The sequence below is a fragment of the Equus caballus genome, chromosome 26, assembly GCF_041296265.1.
Source record: "Equus caballus isolate H_3958 breed thoroughbred chromosome 26, TB-T2T, whole genome shotgun sequence".
In the NCBI taxonomy this organism is placed as follows: domain Eukaryota; kingdom Metazoa; phylum Chordata; class Mammalia; order Perissodactyla; family Equidae; genus Equus; species Equus caballus.
In genome coordinates, this window is record NC_091709.1 from 43,506,193 (window position 1) to 43,525,808 (window position 19,616).

Here is a 19,616-nt window from a genome sequence, read left to right on the forward strand (position 1 = left end):
TGCGAAACCCAGAGAAACAAATATTTATTAGTTTTGTTGTTTGGGAGGTTGGTGGTTAGTATTTTGTGGTTTTGATTTTAAAAAAAATTATCTTTGTAATAAGCTTATTGATTTTTTCCTCTTAAAATCAGCAATATTCTCTGGGAAAAGGCCAACCTTTCTTGGCGCTACCTCTCTTTTCTGGAGATTATTAATTTCTTTTTAATAGACCTCATACTGCAAAATCAAATTTTTATATCACAAAGGGATTTACATTTATCTTGAGCGGCACACTCTTCATCGTCTATCAAACTGAGTTTAAGTTTCTAATTGGAATAATTTTTCAAGTGTTGAGCAATAAAGAGGCAATAAGTGATATATTTAAATTATTTATTCAACTTATTTATAATTAATTCGGTTTTGGTCCTTGCTGCACAGTGAGGCTAACCCGATGCCTTTGATTTTCAAATCTTTTCTATCATTAGGCAACAATAGAAGTGGCTGCTTTTTCCACCGCGCTTGTGTTTCATTGGTCTCTGGGGACTCAGGCAACACCAATTTGAATCACAGTTAAAATTAACACATTAACTTTGTTTTCCAACACGCTGCTCCAAAAACAGAGTGTCATGAATACAGCGTGCCTATTCTTAGTCAAACTAAAAAAAATTACCCACCTAGTAAGATGAGCCATTGCATTAATAAGACCTCATCCTTTAGCTCTTAAGGACTGCATATGCCTTGGCCTACACTTTCCTTCCATACACTAAGGTTGATGTATCTTTAATACGTATTCTGTAATAATCCTCAACTAGTTGCTCCAGTTAGCTGGTTTGCAGGTTATCTGAAACCCTTTTTCTTTCTTTTTTTTTTTTTTTTAAGATTTTATTTTTTCCTTTTTCTCCCCAAAGCCCCCCGGTACATAGTTGTGTATTCTTCGTTGTGGGTCCTTCTAGTTGTGGCATGTGGGACGCTGCCTCAGCGTGGTCTGATGAGCAGTGCCATGTCCGCGCCCAGGATTCGAACCAACGAAACACTGGGCCGCCTGCAGCGGAGCGCGCGAACTTAACCACTCGGCCACCGGGCCAGCCCCCTGAAACCCTTTTTCTGACATCCCTATCTGCTTATCCCTTTTGTAGCACAAACTTATGCTCCAAATTGAATGCATCATCTCCTCCGTCACCTAAACAATTTTCCTAATCACAATTCCTCTTTCTGATTATGGCATCATGCTCATCTTCAGAAGTCCATGGTCACTGGTTGCTTTCTTCTCCCACATACACAAATATCCAACACTGTTCACTCCATCACTGGTCTAGCTCACATCCCTATAATTTCTCCCTCCACCAAGTTCTTGAGAACCAGACACTCCAACAGCTACACATACGACCCACATTTTTTTCCTATAGCCCAGGTCAAGCATCTGCCCTGCTCCCAAAGCTAAAATGATTCCCCTTGGCTCACTGAATCTGCTCAAGCTTCCCAGAGTCCCATTTATTTAGGCTGGATCCCACCTTTGCAACCCCATCCACCACCACCTTCCAGTTGGACTTCCACGTAACAGACACTCACAAGCCCTCATTCAACAGTAACTATCCCTTATATGTGTCTTTGCTTCTCACACAACATCTGCATACAGTGGATACTCAATAAATACTGATACTCAATAAATAGCTGTAGAATAAATGATCAAAGAACAGCCACAAGACAAACACAGAGAACAGACCAGAGAAATCAAGTGATCTAAAATGCAAGCCAAAAACTCAGAAAATGTGGCAGGCAGGAAGATTGAGCCACTGCCTAAAATTATTTGGAAATAACTGATTGTGTGATGACTCAGCCACCTAGAACTGGAGGTGAGCACCTCATTGACAAAATGGCCTTAGGTGATCTGATTGCTTGGTCCATACTGGGCGTCCATATGTTCCACATGTCATGGTAGGCAGAGAGAGGGATTTTCCTCAGGCTGGAAGATGCCCCAACTCGGTAGTGAGAATGAGGGTGAGGTATCAGAACAAAAACAATAACAATTATGATTACAGACATTTGTTGAGCTTCTCCTATGCGTCAGGTACCAGGTGCTATCCATTTCAACTCATTCAACCCCGAAAACAGCCCTGTGAAAATAACAAGAGTGCACAGCTGCCGAGTGGCTGTGGAAGACTGTGTGTTCTTGTCACAACTCTTCACTCCCTTTCCTACAGGGGGTGATACAACCCCACCTACGGTGGTGGGTGGGCGCCTACTTCCCTAGGCTTGCCATGTGATTGGCTCTGTGGCTTGTGAGCAGACATGACATATGCAGATCTGAGCAGAAGTTTTAGGAGCCACTGCACGGTTCCCAACAGACCTGAGGGAAATAGCATGCCCCAGAAAAGGCTGTCTCCTGAGTGGATCCTAAATGAGCAGAGCTGTGGCCAACACAGCCCTACCTGTCCATCATGTGAACAAAAAATAAATAATCTTTGTTTTTGTTGGCCATAGTTACTTAAGGGTTGGTTGTTTCTACCCAAACCTTAGCATTAGTAGAGGCAAGATTCACACCCAGAGCCTACACTTTTATCCATTCACTCTTCTGTCCCCTTAAGCACATGCCCTATTATTAGAAAAGGCCCTAAGTCCACTTCAGTTGGGCCCTGTCCCCTCCATTCTGCAAGCTGGAGCTGAGCATGCTACTCAAAGTGTGGTCCATGGACCCGCAACAGTATGAGCATCATTGGGTAGTTGGTTAGAAATGCAGAATCTCAGCCCCTCACTCCAGAATCTGCATTTTAACAAAATCTCCAGGTGACGCACGTTCACAGTGAAGTATGAGAAGTGCTGGTTTAACACATCTGTGTGAATGACACGCTTCATGAAAGGGCAAGATCAAAGGGCCATGAATTAGAAACGGAAAGGCACAAGCACACCCTTATTTTCCACACCTTTTAGAGAACAGAGGAGGAGAAAGTGTTGTGACTACCATAATATTACTGTAAAACTTCCTAGTACTTGCTCTCGCCACCAAATAATGCCCTTTGATGGAGCAGCTCACACACTGCTGGCTACCCACTGACCCCTTGTGCACAACCCAATGGCTGGTTTATTGAACAAATAAACATTAGAGTCTATTAGTCCTCATTAGGAGCTGTTAGCATGTGAAAAAAATGACACATTGTGCTTATCTTTATTCTCCTGTTCCAAGATCCTATTATCGGTTTATCACCCTTTTGATGAGTGACATTGACCATTAACCATAACAGTAAACATCACAGCTTCCTAAGTACAAGTTATCATCATGATTAGAAGAAGAATATAGCCCTTACCTAGCGCTACATAGCCAAGAACTCAATGTCATGGTCTCTTCTCCACACAGTCCTAAAACCCAGTGGCAGTGAGCCAGAACATCCAAGCAGTAATGGAAATGCGTAACGACCTTTCAAGATGGCGGAGGATACAGGTGGAACAAGTACCCGTGCAACGGAAACGCATTCTCCCCAGTGAAAGCTAAGGTTTTTGACAGGCTGGTTTATGAATAAATTCATGACATGAGACATTTCCAAAATGTCTGTTAAGAACCGTTTCAAAACGAAGTCATCAAAATTACTGCAAAATGTATACTTTAAATTCAAACAGCCGGGGGAAAGAGTGTGCTTGTTATGTAGAATTCATTATCAGTATTTCGGAGTGCAGCCTCTATAAACACTTGTTGAAGATTGCTTTTATGCAATTGTTTGGAACATAAGCAGAGAAAGAGCTGACTGGGAAATTCCAGAAGCCCAGAGCTTACTCATCTTGGTTTTTTTCCCCTGCCTTGTTAGAAAGAAGTCATTTCTTTTTCTTCAAATTTTAATGCAATTGGAAGGGTCTGATTTTATCTAATTTATCAGTTAATGTTGTTAAGAATAGTGGCATCGCTTTCCTGTGGGAAATGGAAGCCAAATAGAGGGTTTCTCTTTCATTATCATGTGGGGGTAAAAAGGACCCTTCACTAGATGCAAATTACTTTTCATAGGCATTTCACTCACAAAATAACTATGTGCATATTCACAGACTCACATAGGATCCCTATACATTGTTAATTCAACCTGGAGCTGCTAAAAGGTGAGATTACTTGGTCAAACAATCAAATTAGCCAAAAGAAGATATTTAGGGTCAAAAATAGGCTACAGGGAAAAAAAAGCTATCCTTAACATAGAATGAACTGAATGGTTAAGGATTAGAAATAACACTGCTCACCACACAAAGAAGGAAAGTTGCGTTTAAACTAAAAGGAGAGCTGGTTCAGATCTGGTACGCCATCAGAATGGAAGAAAATCAATCCATAAATAACAGAGAAGAGAAATCACCACTGACACACCCAAAAAGGAAAAGTCAAATAGTTTAGAGTACACAAAATTTAATAATATTCATATGTCAAAAAACTCACCAAAACATTAAAATGAAATAGTGACCTCCAAATTGTACATTATCTATTAAAAAATTAATAACCCTAACATACGACAGCAACAAAAAGCTTACAAACCTGTTTTTCAAATAACAGACCAAAAAAGAAATGGGCAAAGCACATGAACAGGCAGAAATAAAATTCCAGGGACAATCTAAATGCACAACAATAGGAGGACTGGCTAGGATATATATAATAAAATGCTGCCATTTACAATCATGGGATAGGAGAATATAGACTGATATGGGGAAGATGCTCATGAAGCAGTGAAAAATCAGATAAGCACCTAATTATGACTCTCTGACAAAAGATATCCCAAAATGTGAACAGTGTTTATCTCTACATTATAGACCTACAAGTGTTTTCTTGGGTTTTTTTTTCCTTTTGGCTTATGCTCTTCAAGTGTTTTACAAATTTTACACATTCAGTATATATTGTATTTAAATTAGAACAAAAAACAATAAAGATTATATTTAAAACTGGAGCAATTTATATCAAAGGTTTTAGCATAAATAAGAGGGAAAATTCTTCCTAATCCTGTAAAACGAAAGCCTAAACCATTGAAATATCTTACTTCCAAGAGTAAACTGGTGTATTTTGGACAAATAGCACGACCCTACACTGACATTTTTAGATATCAGCAGCTATGTTTGTAGGCAAAAGACAATGTTGAGTCACATACGTAAAGAGTCCAAAAACTTGAACCAAAAGGAAAATTCCATTTCCTTAATTCAGAGCCTGTGTTTGCAACGCTGGACACCCTCTTGACAGAATACCTGCTGGATTCTGGAGTGAGCTGTAAATTACAGAGACTTCAGAGCCTTAATAAGAAAGGGTTTTAGACTAGATGGTGCCTCCTTACTAACTTTGAATCCACACCGCCAACAGGTCAAGATGGGCGCCAACACATCAGCTCAAGTTTATTGCTTGCATCACTTCCCCTTATCCAGAAAAACCAGTCACGTAAATTCATTAGGGTAACTGATTCATGAAAGACAAGAAAAAAAAAACAACCTCAAAATAAATTATCCTACAGTGTTAGTTTCTTGTTGCCACTGTAACAAATTAACACAAATTTGGTGGCTTAAAATAACACAGATTTATTCTCTGACAGATCTGGAGGCCAGACGTCCAGGATCAATTTCATGGGGCTAACGTCAAGGTGCCAGCACACCTGTGCGCCCCCTGGAGGCTCCAGAGGAGAATCCGTTTCCTTGCCTTTTCCAGCTTCCTGAGGCCACTCGCATCCCTTGGCTTGTGACCCCTTCCTCACATTGCTCCAGCCTTTTGTTCCATCATCACTCCTTCTACTGGCCCTCTGACGTCCTGCGTCCCTCCTAGAAGCAGCCTCATGGTAACATCAAGCCTATTGGATACTCCAGGATAATAATTTAAATACATTTGCAAACTCTCTTTTGTCCCATAAGAAAACATTCACAGGTCCTGGGGCTTAGGACGTGGACCTCCTGGGGGAGGTGGCAGTATTATTCCACCTACCACACCGACCGGTCTGATGGGCAGGGCCCAACCTACAGAATTCCTCTTCTTAGAGCAGCAATGTGTTATGTTTTTGCTAATGTTTTTAAACCGTGACAAACTATGATTCTCTTCAAAAGTGCTGAATTGAAAGTAAGTCAGATAAGCGGGTTTCCAAGAGGAAAAGGAATACTCATTTTTAAATTTCTCGGTCTTTCCCTGCCTACAGTGAGTGCTCTGCAGCTGAAAACTCATATGTTTTTAAAAATAATTATGGAACATCTGCCATATGGTAGATACAGATGTGATCACTGGCTTTTGCTTTACAAATGCAAACGATGCCTTTGACTTCCGTTTGGCCTGCCTTTGCCAAGAAGGCAGTAACGGATGAGCACACCACTCTGCCACGTAAGCACACCTACACTACCCCATCACCCCCCCAAGCCTGAGAGAACAACTAAGGACAACTACAGCAATCAATGGAGGTGATTGAAAATCTGTTAAAGAAAAATATACAACTGTAGCTTCTTGAATGTGGCAGGGCCTTGATACAGAGGCCACTCGTGCGTGAGATGTCTTCACCATTGCGACACCCGCTAAGAAATGATCTCAGGCCTCCAGCCCCTCTCTTCTCTTGGTCCTTGTGAGTTCATCACCTATAAGGTGACATATTTGTGCTTCTATCATCTCAAACCTCTCAGCTGTTTGGTGACTTAGTAATTACTGGACTATATAGACTCTTAAATACTGAACTCCAACTTGGACAGACTAGGAAGGAAGGTAGGGAAAGAGTGAAAGAGGAAGAGAAGAATGAGGGAAAGCCACCTTTATGCCCATATCTGGACCCTTGAGAGTTGTTGGAGAAAACTGCGCAACTGGGAAGATTTGTGTCACAACAAATGCATGGTCACTAACCTACATGAGCCCCTCCATGTCTCCAAGGAGAGGGCCCTCCCCTTGTCTCCGAAATGACCCTTTCCCCTATTTCAACCTCTCCAAGTCTCATATCCCGCACTCTCAGGGGCCAGTCTTTCCCTCCCGCTTTCTGGAGAAAAGAGGGACATAATCAGTTAAATATCCCTGTAACCGTCTCACCACTGCCACCAAACCTACAAACCCTCCAGGATCTGATCCATTCTCCCTTCATTTGGGTTAGAACAGAGACAATGATCTGTCCGGTGCAAGGCACTCCTCTGGTTGGGTCTATAAGGAGATGGAGACACAGGCATCCTGGAGATCTGAGTGTGGACATGGCCTTGCTGCCACTGAGTTTGGCTCTGAATCAGGAGAGTCCAAAGTCTGGAAACCTTCCCCTAAAGGGAGGCCCAGAGGTTGCTCTTCCACACAGTGATGAAGCTGGGGAGGAACACCCTTAGGGTGGCAAGGCTTTGTCTTCTTCTTCATTCCAAACTTTCTCTTGACTATCTGGTTCCTCTTAGGTCCTTGTCCTCTCAATTGCCATTGATTCTCCAGTGACAAGTCGCCATTTAAATATGCTCAGCTCCTCTCACTGAGTAGAGCTCTCCTTGTACTCCTACCACCCTCCAACTACTGACCTTTCTCCTCCCCACTGCCAGCAACCCTTCCCTGAGGAGATGCAAACATCTCAGCCTCCATTTCTTCATTTCCCAGTCACTCCACAACCCACTCTGACCCACCTCCTGCCCCGTCCCTCTTGAATTTCTACCATTTATGGCCATTCCTTCTCAGTCTTCTTTACGGAGTCCTTTCTCTCTGCTCAATCCCAAAATGTTGGCATTTTTAGGGACTCTAACTTATGCCCTCTTCTCTTTTCACTCTACACTCGCTGTTCAGGATGTCAGCCAGACTCATTGCCCAAAATACCATATTTCAGCCATCTCTCCAGCTACCCAAGCCTGTCTCTCGAGCTCCAGGCCTACAGCTCTAACTGCTGTTTGTAGTACATCCACTTGAATGCACTCATAGGCATTCCAAACTGCCCAGGACCACACTGAACTCAGGCTTTCTCCTTCCTCACTCCCAAAACTGCTTGACCTCCAAGCTTCCCTTATCAGTGAAAGGCACGTCCACCCAGCTGTCCAAACTAGACTGTCCAAAGTATACCTCCCTTTGGCTCACCTCTCCCCCCAAATACATTGCTCAACTAGTCTAAGCTCCCATCATCTCTCCTAGTGAGCTGCGAGGACCTCCTAAATGGCCTTCCAGAACCCACTCTTGCTCCTTTCAAATCCATCCTCCACTCTGCTACTTTGTATGGTACTATAAAAATCTGATTACATTACTCCCTTGTGTAAAGGCTTTAATAACTGCCCAAAATCCTTTGAATAAAACTTAATCCTTTTTTTTTTTTTTTTTGCAGGGAAAGTTTCACTCTAAGCCAACATCTGTTCCCCATTTTCCTTTTTCGTTTTTCTCCTCAAAGCCCCAGTACATAGTTGTATATTCTAGTTGTAAGTCCTTCTAGTTCTTCTCTGTGAGCCACTGCCACAGCATGGTAAGTGACAGATGAGTGGTGTGGTTCTGTGACCAGAAAACGAACCCAACTAAAGGGGTGAGAGTGCCAAACTTTAACCCCTAGGCCATCAGGGCTGGCTCTAAAACTTAATCCTTAACATGAGCTAATCTTCCCGTTATAATCTGGCCACTGCCCACTTCTCCAGTCCTAGCTGTGTCACTCTCCCTCCTTCTGTGAAGATCCCTTCTGTTGGCTCATCCACATCCCCTCTCCGCCCTGTCCTCTGGCCCCTGAGGCTGACTGTATTGGCTTTATTAATGAGCTGCCCAAGCTCTCTGACTTCCAGTGGGCTCAGGGCAGTGGGAGTGCCCACAGGAGATCAGAGGCAGGTAGGAGAGTGGAGTCAGTTATTAATCCCCGTGGCTCACTCCCCAACGGGAGCTTTCTTTAGGTTGCTGCATCTGTCAACAACGATCACTCCTCCTGTCAAAATGAGCCTCTCCTTCCAGCTTGTGGGAACCACTCCACCACCCCCTGACCCCACTAGGCTTATGGATGGTGACTAATCAGCCATCACAGGACCTAGGACACTGCATCATTTGTGCTCTCCTGACACAGCCCACACCTTCATAAATGGTCCCTTTATTAAACGCTCCTGGAGTTTTCTAATCTGGGAGAGCCATCTGTGTCCTGTTGGGATTGTGCCTCGTGGGACCCTCGTCCTCTGCACTCCAGCCCTGCTGAGCTTTCCTCAGATCCTTCAGTGTGCCATATTTTTTTATTCCTGGAGGCCTTGTCACAACCAAGGCTGACCCTTCTGCCCTGCCTGACTCCCAAGCTACGTGCTCCCAATGTGCAGTCTACTTTGCCGCAGACACACTCTGAAATGCTACCATAATTGCCATATCTCTTTAAAGTCAGCTCCACAAGGGCAGGGACCACGTGGGTGGCACCTGATTCCCTCAGTGCCTGACACCCTGTGGATGCTCAGTAAATATGTGTCGGCCAACAAACTCATTTCTCTGAGTTTACCTGGTGGACACCTGATGAGATTTAGTTTCATTCCAGCCCTTGTATTATACATATAGAACTGCTACAGAAATAGCTTTGGATGACCTTGAGTAAAAGGTGATATCATTTACTGCCAAATCCTAGAGGTATTCAAAACTCATCCTTCATTTTGACAGTCATGAGGTCCAAAAAATTTATGAATGCTGCAATACATACAAATACATTCAAGGGCCAGATTCTCATTAGTTTCATCGTCACAAGAAATTAGTCTTGCGTAGCAGACCCAAGGTAATATTTAATGGAAAGCATTATAAATATCTGATTAGTGGTTTATTATTATTGAACTTTGTTGCCAGCTGACCGCCTAACCATACGGTGTCCAAAATCCTTCACCATGAGGAACACATCTGCATCCTATAAACCTGTGGTCTAAATCCAGATGCTCAGACCTCCCTCCTTCCAGGTCAGCCTCCTCAGCCTCTGGATGGCCACTTAGGAACCGGTTCCTGTCCTTGGCCTTTTGATTACCCTTAACTGCTATCAACCAAATTGTAGGTTCGTGGTCCTCCTGCCCTCACAGCCCTCTGCGGACAGTTCTCCTGCCTACTCCCCTTGAAAAGCTTCAATCCACTCCCTGGACCTGCTCACTCCTCATAAGTGACCACAACACTCCTAGCTTTTTGCCAACACACCGAGAAGGGGGGACGTTTGACTCATTCACACAAAGACCCAAAGGTAACAACAAAATGAAAGGGGGGCATCTTGAAAATGGATAAAGAAGTAATAACAGCAAAGCCAGAACCACAGAGTGGCCAGACTCTGGCAGGAGACAAGAGAAGAGAGAGAAGAGAAAACCAGATTGGGGAGGGGTGAGGGATGAGGAAGGTAGTTCTAGGGAGGGAGCAAAAGCCTGAATTCCTCCCCACCTTCTTCCGTCATCCATCGGAGGCATTTTTACTTCTTACAACATACTATTGTGAGAGATGTGCATGTCACAAGCCACCAGGGCCCTCTAGCTACATGCTCCCCGGGTGACTTGTTTGGCTTTTGTTGTCTGCCGGGGACACTGTAATCTGCTGCCCAGACCCCACTTCAGGACTCAGGTTCTCATCCCCCATTGCCCAGGCATGTTGCCTGCTGAGAGCTCACAGCTGAGTCCCTTCAGGGAATCGACCTCAACCAAAAGATGTCTCCAGAGACATCATTTATCCAAAGATGGGTCAATGGGGGTGCAGGAGCCCAGCTCCGTTCAGGACATCTCTGAGCGGCATCTCAGCTCCAGAGTTTCTCCTGGGATCAGCTGAGGCTCCGGCTGCATGTCAGGGCAGCTTCCTCTGCCCAGCCCTCATTGCTTCATTTTCCCCCGGGTGTCGTTCCTGGGAGCATTCCCTTCCAAATTTCCTACAGGCAAACCTTCCCAGAGTCTGTCTCCCTGGAACTGACCTCAGCCATCGACCCTCCCTGCTAAAATATTGAAGCAGTGGTGGCCCTATCCTGACTGTCCTTCAATCAGCCAACATCTCTAGTCACCAGGCTACAGGGAGATAAATAGGCCCAAATATGCCCACTAAAGATGAACTTTGACCTTGAGATCCTAGGCAGGCCCAGCAGTTATACAAGCACTGTTATAATCTCAAAGTTGAAACAGACTTTGGGGGTCACGCATTCACCTGCTGCTCAGTGTGTGTTCGAATCATGCCCTGAGCACACGCCATCCACAGACGACTATCCCTCTCTGCCTTGGGTAGCAGTGTGACTCCCCTGGGCCACCAAGTCCAGCCTCGTTAACTGGTGTCTACCTCTAACTTCCACCGCAGAGACTGTCCTACATGCCCTCCATTGCTCCATCCCAGTGTCAACCTGGCCATTCCTGAACAATCTTTGATGCCCCCTCCTCATTGGATGAGACTCTTGTCCCACACCCAGATTGCATCCACCCAGCTCTGGCCTGCTGGGATTTGTATGAAAAGGTCCAGGGTGCCCCAGGGCAGCACAGCCACAACCACAGTGGGACAAGAGGAAGCAGTCACCATCATGTCCCAGGGTAGGACCAGCAGCCCATAAGACTGGACAAGGGGCAGTGTCTTGGAGTGGGTTCTCCAGAAGTAGATCCTAATTCAAGGATTCAAGTGCAAGATACCTACTAACCCTGCCACATGGGGCAGGTGCGATATAAAGTCTGCGATCAAAGTGGGCCTGAAGCTTCATCCTCCAATTCTACTCCTAGGTATAGACAAAGAGAATTAAAAACACACATCCACATGAAAACTTGTACATGAATTTTCATGGCAGTATTATTCATGGTAGCCAAAAAGCAGAAACAATTCAAACGTTCATCAACTGGAGAATGGATAAACAAAACGTGGTCCATCCGTATGATAGAATATTATTTGGCAATAAAAAGGAATGAAGCACTGACACACGCTACAGCATGAATGAACCTCAAAAACATGTTAAATGAAAGAAGCCAGTCAATAGACCACATATGATATGATTCCATTTATGTGAAATATACAGAAAAGACTACTCTATAAAGAACATGGAGCAGAGGCTACTGCCCGAGGCTGGGGCTGGGAGTAGGGATGGGGAGTGACTGCAAATAGCCATGGGGGATATTTTTGGGTGGTTCTAGAATTGGATTGTGGAGATCCTGGTATAACTCTGCAAACTTACTAAAAATCAAATTGAATGCTTAAAACAAGTGCATTGTATGCTATCTATGTAAGCTAGAACTTAATAAAGATGTTAAAAATATAAAAATAAAATTAAAAAGTAGATAAGTGGCTAATTGACTGAGCTTTGTGGTCACCCAACACAGACCCCACCCTGCCTCAGACCAGGGTTAGTTGATACGCACTTGTGTCCCCATGGAGACTTCACGCTTCTTGTCAACTGGCATTTTCGTCTTTGTTATACTCACAGCAGAGTCCCTTGCCTATAGAGATCATTCAATAATTATTTGTTGAATTGAATTTTAGTGGAGGGGGAAAAAGACATTTTTCAGGACCTCAAAGCAATGCTCTAAAACAAGGTTTCACAAAACCTTTCCCTCAACATGGGAAATCCTTACAAGGGAATCATGAGCATAGCGTCTAGAAAAAGGGTGATGACTTGGGTGTGAGAAGAAGACATGACATTGAGCTAAAGACCCAGCAAGTCAGTCTTTGGGCCAAAAAGTGTATCAGCAGTGAATGTGGCGTCGCCTCCTGATTTGGGGCCAGATGAGAGTGGTGCTCCAGAAGGGCAGCCATCCCTCCGCCACTCCACAATGCCAGAGGCTGCTGGCTCCTCTGCCAAGACTGTCAGATTATGGCCCACATGGCTGAACTTGCGGACAAACAAGACAGCTTGGCTGCTTTTCACTTCAGTCTAAATGTTACCATGCATCTCTGGGCGGAACAACATCGGTGAACTGAATGTCGCCTCCATCCTGATGAAATCTGTCACCGGGCCAATCAGAAGATCCTGAGTAGCTGACATTCTGCACCCCCAGGATTACATGCAGAAGAGATGGCACAGTAGTAGGTAGGGGGAAAAGTTCTCTTCGAGGAATGTAAGTTATTTTTTCTCTGAAAGTTCACTGAAAAGGAGCACAGAACTTGCACCAAAAGAGAAGGATTCATTGGAATCTCTTCTTGGTCCAGTAAGCCAGCCCGCTCCTGATGGAAAGTTTGCTAAACCAGGAAAGTAGGTGGGTGGGTAGAGTGTTTAGGCTTTGGGGTCCAAGAGATCTGGGCTTGGATCCTGGCCCCATCAGTTAGTAGCTCCCAGCTCGAACCTCCCTGGACCTCTGATATCTCACTTGTACAACTGGAATAATAATAAAGTCTTCTACTTGGGGTTATTGTAGTTTAGAAATGAGGCTGTACCATGACCGGCGGCGTAGGGAGGAAGCACTCAGCTACGTGCCATGGCGTCCCCAGGGAAGAACATATCAATAAGTTAAATGGACACAGCCCCTGGCACAGCTGGTCATCAGATAAAACCGGAAGGTTGATGTGTCCTTGGTTGGGGTTTCAAAAGTCCTTTCCAGTGGGTATCTGTCAAAGACGAGAGTCTGTTTTCATCCTTTTCAGGCCATAACATGCAGACTCAAGGAGGAGGAAGAAGAGCCCCTGTGCGATACTGAAACACAGACTGACTTTTTGAGGGTATTATGCATTAGCCAGAACCCCAAAATTAGTATCTGTGGTTCTGCATTTTAGAGAGCCTTCATTTCAAGTGAGCATTTCTTTTTTAACACCTATAAAAATTTTTTATACCTACCAAATGCTTAATAATGATTATTGAATTTTAATTGATGATCATTCCCACAACTTCACCAACATGAATTATGAAGAGAAAGCATATTATAAAGAGATTTAAATTTAACCTAAAGATGGGCCTAAGTGGGGACCGATTCTTTCCTCCAGGAAGGCAGGCCTGGAATTGCAGAGCTGGTGGTCCATGCTGGAGAAGCAGATGAAGGAGGTTTGCAGAGAGAGAATGAAGCCAACACACAGAGAGAAACAGGGGGAAACAGCGTGTGAGCCCAGAGACTAAGACAGCAGCTGGCTCAGCTTTGGGTCACCTTTCAGGACTGGCTTTACTTTCTCATCATGAGAAATCTGTATCTCCCACATAACCTCCCTTTGCACTGAGCCCGGCTGAGTAGATTTCTGGAGGACTCAGAGGGGAACTCATATCGGACAGGCACCTGGGACCACTTAAGTCCAACTTGGTTTTGTTCTGGCCTTTCTCACTTCTTACTCCTTTCATACGCTGATTCCCAATCACTATGGTCCCCATTTGAGGCATCTGGGCTGCAGTGAAAAGAGAATATTCCTTCTCTATCTCCCAACCTCCTGGAATTGATGGGTAGAAGAGATGCCTTAGAAGGAGAAGAATGATAGATAGAGAAAAGGCTTTGAGGCTTACATGGGAAAACGTTGTTGAATAAACTGAAAGTGAAGTTTTCTTTAGATGGGGAAAAATAACCAAGGAGGGGAGTACCAGAGTAATATAACAGGTAGGTAACAGCCAGAAATCCCTAGCATTTGACCCCACAAACTGCCTCGCCGCAAAGAGCCACTCAACGATAAACACACCTTTTCATTTTCCCTGCAGGTGCTCAGGTCAAAGACCATCATACCAGAGTATGTGAAAGACGGGGATGGCCAACCCAGTCTTCCCAGGTAACCTCCTGGTGCCCACATCTTCAGTTCAGGAGCCTATGTACTACACTCTCGCACTGTCCCCCAGCACCCAGGCCACCATCCCTGCCACCACAGCTCTCAACCAGCAATCACATCCAGGGCTCCCATGACACCTGAATTCCCTCCCACTTTCCTATGCTCTCTTCATGAATACATGTAAATGACTTTTACCCACACCCTTATGGCACGGCTATTTGTGGGGGACAGAGGGAGAAGATGGAAGCTTTAGAAGTGACTTTGAGAGTTAGGGGAATACGTCTAGACAATTGAATATACAGGTCTGAAACTCAGAGTAGAGCTGGAAATAGTAAGTTATGGGCATGCATTATATCATTCAGAAAAAGAGTACAGAATAAAGACAGAGGAGGACCTGGGTTTGAGCACTAAAGAATTCTAATATGGAAAGGTCACGCATGAGCTGACAAAGAAGACTGAGACGGAGACTAGAAAAATAGGAGAAAGCATGAGAGTGAGGGAAGCTTGAAGCCAAAGGAAGAGACTGTTTCACTAAGAAAGGAGTGGTCACCGGTGTTGAAAAGTACTGTGAGGATGGAAAATTGTCCACTGAAGTTGGCAATATGGAAGTATTTGGTGGTCTTGCAGTAAACTATTTTAGTGAAGGGATAGGGCTGACTGGAGTTGGCATATTGGGCGTTCACTGAGTACAAGGTAAGGACATGGAGTCGGTGAATGTAGACATGTGTTTAGAGAAATTTGGATTTGAAGTGTGAGGAGAGAGATCAGAAAACAGTAGAAAATGAAGGCAACAACAAAGTGCAAATTTGCATGAAAGTCCAGCCTAATATATACTAAACATGAGAATAGAGATGATGATGGAAACAGCAGAAATGAAGCACCATTTCATTCCACAAAAGCCTGGGGGCCAGTTGATTGAATTTGAACCCACATCTCTGACATAAAGATTGGGCAACAGTAAAGAAGCCGATGAGACCAAACACACATTCATTAGTCTAAAGAACTATGGCACATGAACACATGAGTACGAGGCAGGTCTGATGCACTGAGACTTTTGGTCACTTGCAATCTTCCAGAGGTCACATAGACAGCTGAAATTCACTGCTACAGCCAAGCAACCACATAATATCCAAGAGGAAGAGGAAAGCAAAGCCGCTAATAAGCATGTGTGACCAGAATACAACTGGAACATATTTGTGCCCCAAACTAGGGGCTGGGTGTGCCAACTGTACAATCCCCCTGCACATGGAGAACCACAGAACCAGGAAGTCTCTCCAGCTGTATATACATCCAGTTGCCCCTTTCAGAACCCTTTTAGAACACTTTTTCAGTGTTTAACCTCAAGCCCCAAGCTTTACTAGTGTTGTCATTGAAATCTTAAGAACACTCAGCGTGGAAGCCCCATCTCTTAGCCTAGTGGAGAAAGGATCAAAGTTAGAAGTGCCAAAATCTCTCCTGAAAGGACATGCTAAGACAAAGAAATGCTGCTTTTTCTCAATTATACCTAATAGCTATTTTAAAAGCTCACATAAAGATGTGCACTGATGAGGAAAGGAACTGTTTATCTCTATTGGGTCGGTCCTAAAGGCTTAGGAACAACATTGGCAAATGAATAGTTCATTGACATTGGGAGATTTTAGTTAATCTTGGAGTAGAGAGGGGAAAGGATATAATGGAAGGATAAAATGAGATGTTGATCCATACATGTGCTTGACTTGGAACCACATCCTTGCAGTGGTACAGGCAGAAGTAAAAACACTAGGACCACCCACAAGAGGCAACAAGGCAATCCAGTTGACAGGAGGTAGACCAGATAACTGAAATGTTCAGGAGCTTCACATGCTGACCTTCAATTACTTAACTGTAAAGGAAAATACTGTCAAGGGCTGCTTATCTCATAGTCGTGCATCTCTCAATGGCGGGGATACGTTCTCAGAAATGTGTCAATAGATGATGTCATTGTGGTGTGAACATCCTAGCGTGTACTTAAACAAACCTAGATGGTGTAGCCTACTCCACGCCTAGGTTCCATGGTACTAAGCTGTGAGACCACCATCATATATGCAGCCCATTGTTGACTGAAACATCATTATGCAGCGCATGACTGCGCTCATTAACAAAAAACAGCAATTCGTGAGACAAGTGCAACGTTCAAAAAAGTGACGGCAATTTACAAGTTCAAAAGAAACACAAATAAAGACAAGCACTTGAGCAGAGCCACCTATCAGATCTTCTCAACGTGACTTGACCTGCTTCCAAAGAAAACGCCCCAACGCTACAGCACCGTGATGGAGGCAGGAGGTTAGAGCTGACGGTTTAGGGGCTGAATGGAGAAAACAGACCTACTGCGACCAATCTCAACCTTCACGTTTTGCCATTTTGTTTATTTCTAATTGTCAAAAAACTGAAAAAAAAAATGCAGTCTTAGAGCAACCCCAACCTTAACCGTGTTTGTACACCAGGAGGGGCCTCACACTTGGTAATTTCCTCAGGACAGATAGGAACATACAGACTACCACGAGATAAGGCTATTTTCCCCTCAACAAAGCTCGTTTGTTTCAACCTGGGCTGACACAGATAATGCCTCAAAGGCAGGCTGCTCCCTCACGGAGACACAAGACCCTATTCAGTGAACAAGAGCAAATGTAGGTCCCTTTGTCTCTCAGGATAAAGCTGGCACCAACCTCTGCTGGAAAAATTAAAAGACAAATTTTTCCAGCGCTAATCAAATCTCTTCCACTTAATGACCGCCAGTGTCTTCCAGGGCAGCTGCGATTGTGTCTGTCTTACGAATGGAATCCTGAGAAATGAAATCCAGGAAATGACAGCAGTCGTGACAGACACTGGGATATGTTTCCATTTTTCCAGATATTTTTACATGCTTTACGACCATTTGAGTTAATGTTTACGATAACTTGTGAAGTATGCACAGCAGACAGTAGGAACCAGAATTTAGAGATTTGGGTTAAAAATACTGGTCCTGGGGCTGGCCCCGTGGCCCAGTGGTTAAGTTGGCGCACTGTGCTTTGGTGGCCCAGGGTTTCACCGGTTCAGGTCCTGGGCACGGACATGGCACCACTCATCAGGCCATGCTGAGGTGGTGTCACATAGCACAACCAGAAGGACCTGCAACTAGTATATACAACTATGTGCTGAGAGGCTTTGGGGAGAAGAAGAAGAAAGAAAACAAAAAAAAAGGAAGATTGGCAAGTGATATTAGCTCAGGTGCCAATCTTTGAGGGAAAAATAATGGTCCTGAGGGAGAGGATCTGGTTCAAACTGAACACCCACCTCTACTGACCTTGGGCAATTTTCTCAACCTTGCTGTGGCCCAGTTTGCTGATCCATAAAGGGCAGAGAGCTGTAAAATAATGGATTTCTAGGAAAATAATTAAATGTGACAATCAAAGATCTTAGTACAGTGCCTGGCAGACAAAGGGTGCTCAAGAGACTCTAGCCATCACTATCATATCTGTCACCACTGTTGTTCTGACCACAGATGAGGCAACCTGACTGGGATCCCACAAGATCCCAAAGCTAGAGATGCAACCAGAAACAGAAGCCACAGCCCCTGACTCCCTGTCTATCACTTCTTCCAACTCACCATGGAAACGAGTTAAAAAACAACAAAAGAAGGAGTTTTACTAAGGGATGGGCTCTTGTGTTAAACATGGTGTTTAAACAAATGGAGACCAGAGTCCTATAGGAGTAAGGATAGTGTGGTTTGGGCAAAAGCTAAAAAAAATAGTAGTGGTTTGTCCTTTGCTCTGTGCCTAACTGTGAGATGATGTATTTAAGATTTTGAGATGCTGGAAGGCTTTCCTGCCTCCTCACAACAAAAAGGGTGGGGAACCGATCGTCTACATTGAGGTGCAATGACAGGAGAGAATCTGGTCATCGTCTGATTGGAAACTGCCAGCATCCTCCTGGGAAGCAAAATCCTAGCCCCACAGACCACATTATGTGAGTTTTACAGCAACACAACACGGTGGCTTCAGCAAAAACCTATTTTCTGGAGGATATGCACTTTGAGTCCTGAGAATATACACTCACATTTATTTTTCAGACACCCAAATAATATTTCTGAGGGTTTGAACCCACTAAAATTTTCCCAGGATATAACTAAAATGCACCCAGGAGAAGAAAATTAAAAACAAAAATCTACACATACTTTCCAGCTCTGCTCCATTTTGAACTTCTCTGTTCTATCTGACGCTTAGCATTGTAGGAGAATTTCCCTGCATTTAAAATCACCACCTTTACCTCTGCAATAGGTAAGGATTGAAATCTTGTACGGCCAAATAATGGGTTATCCTTATTTAAAGATATGCAGTAAATTAGATTTTTTTTTCCTGGTGCCAACATTTAGGAATACATACTTCCCATTTCTAAGCAATTTCAGGTTTAATTAGGATTCTCTAAGCCCCATTTGTCTCAACAATTTGACAGCTCCGGCTTCCCCTTCCACACCCACACTTCTCCTTTTTTTTACAATCTTCCCATTTGTAGTATTTTATTCCGTCTAAATGCCAGGAGGGAAAAAGGAAGCAAGCGTAGGTACAAATCAGATCACTCGTTTCTTCTCTGAGCACACCACTTTCAAGGCACCTTTGATGAAAGGTTATTTTCCCTTGACTGACAATTATCTCTCAGCTAATTATTAAAGTGTCTGATTAAAATGTGCATGTTTGAGGGGCTTCCAAGGGAGGTGGCGATGAAACCCCCTGGAAGAAGAATATGACATCACAGAAATAACGTGCAGGAGAGCGCCCTGTTTGTCCATTTAAATTAGTTCCATCATCCATAACAAGTGTTTAAAAAGCAGAAAAGCAAGCGTGATGCATAATGCATTGTGTCATGATGCATAATAATTAGGCCTGCTCCCTGCCACCCCATCTCCCAAGACTTAAAAATCTCTCCAAGTAAGCATTTTGTTCTAAAGGCTTTGACAAAAACACCATTTAGGGACTTTCAAATTTACAGCTAGGCAATTTGTCATCATTTATAGGAGAGGGAAGAAGGTAGAAGAAGCAGAATGCTGCACACTTCATCACCTCACCTCACAGACCTCCTGGTGATGAAAGCTCCTCAGGCCTTGAGTTGGAAAAATGGCAGCATC

General features: G+C 44.0%; 1 protein-coding gene across 5 annotated transcripts in view; it reads right to left on the bottom strand.

Moving 5' to 3' along the window:
• Positions 1 to 19,616, bottom strand: part of DSCAM (DS cell adhesion molecule) — a 690,516-nt gene that overhangs the window by 645,492 nt on the left and 25,408 nt on the right. Inside the window, exon 1 of one of the 5 annotated variants that reach the window (XM_070252706.1) lies at positions 3,282 to 3,416. The exons of the other annotated variants lie outside the window; for them this stretch is intronic. The gene's annotated coding sequence lies outside the window, so the exon portion shown is untranslated. Of the gene's footprint in view, positions 1 to 3,281; positions 3,417 to 19,616 lie in introns of those variants that run through there. 5 annotated transcript variants of the gene reach the window in all.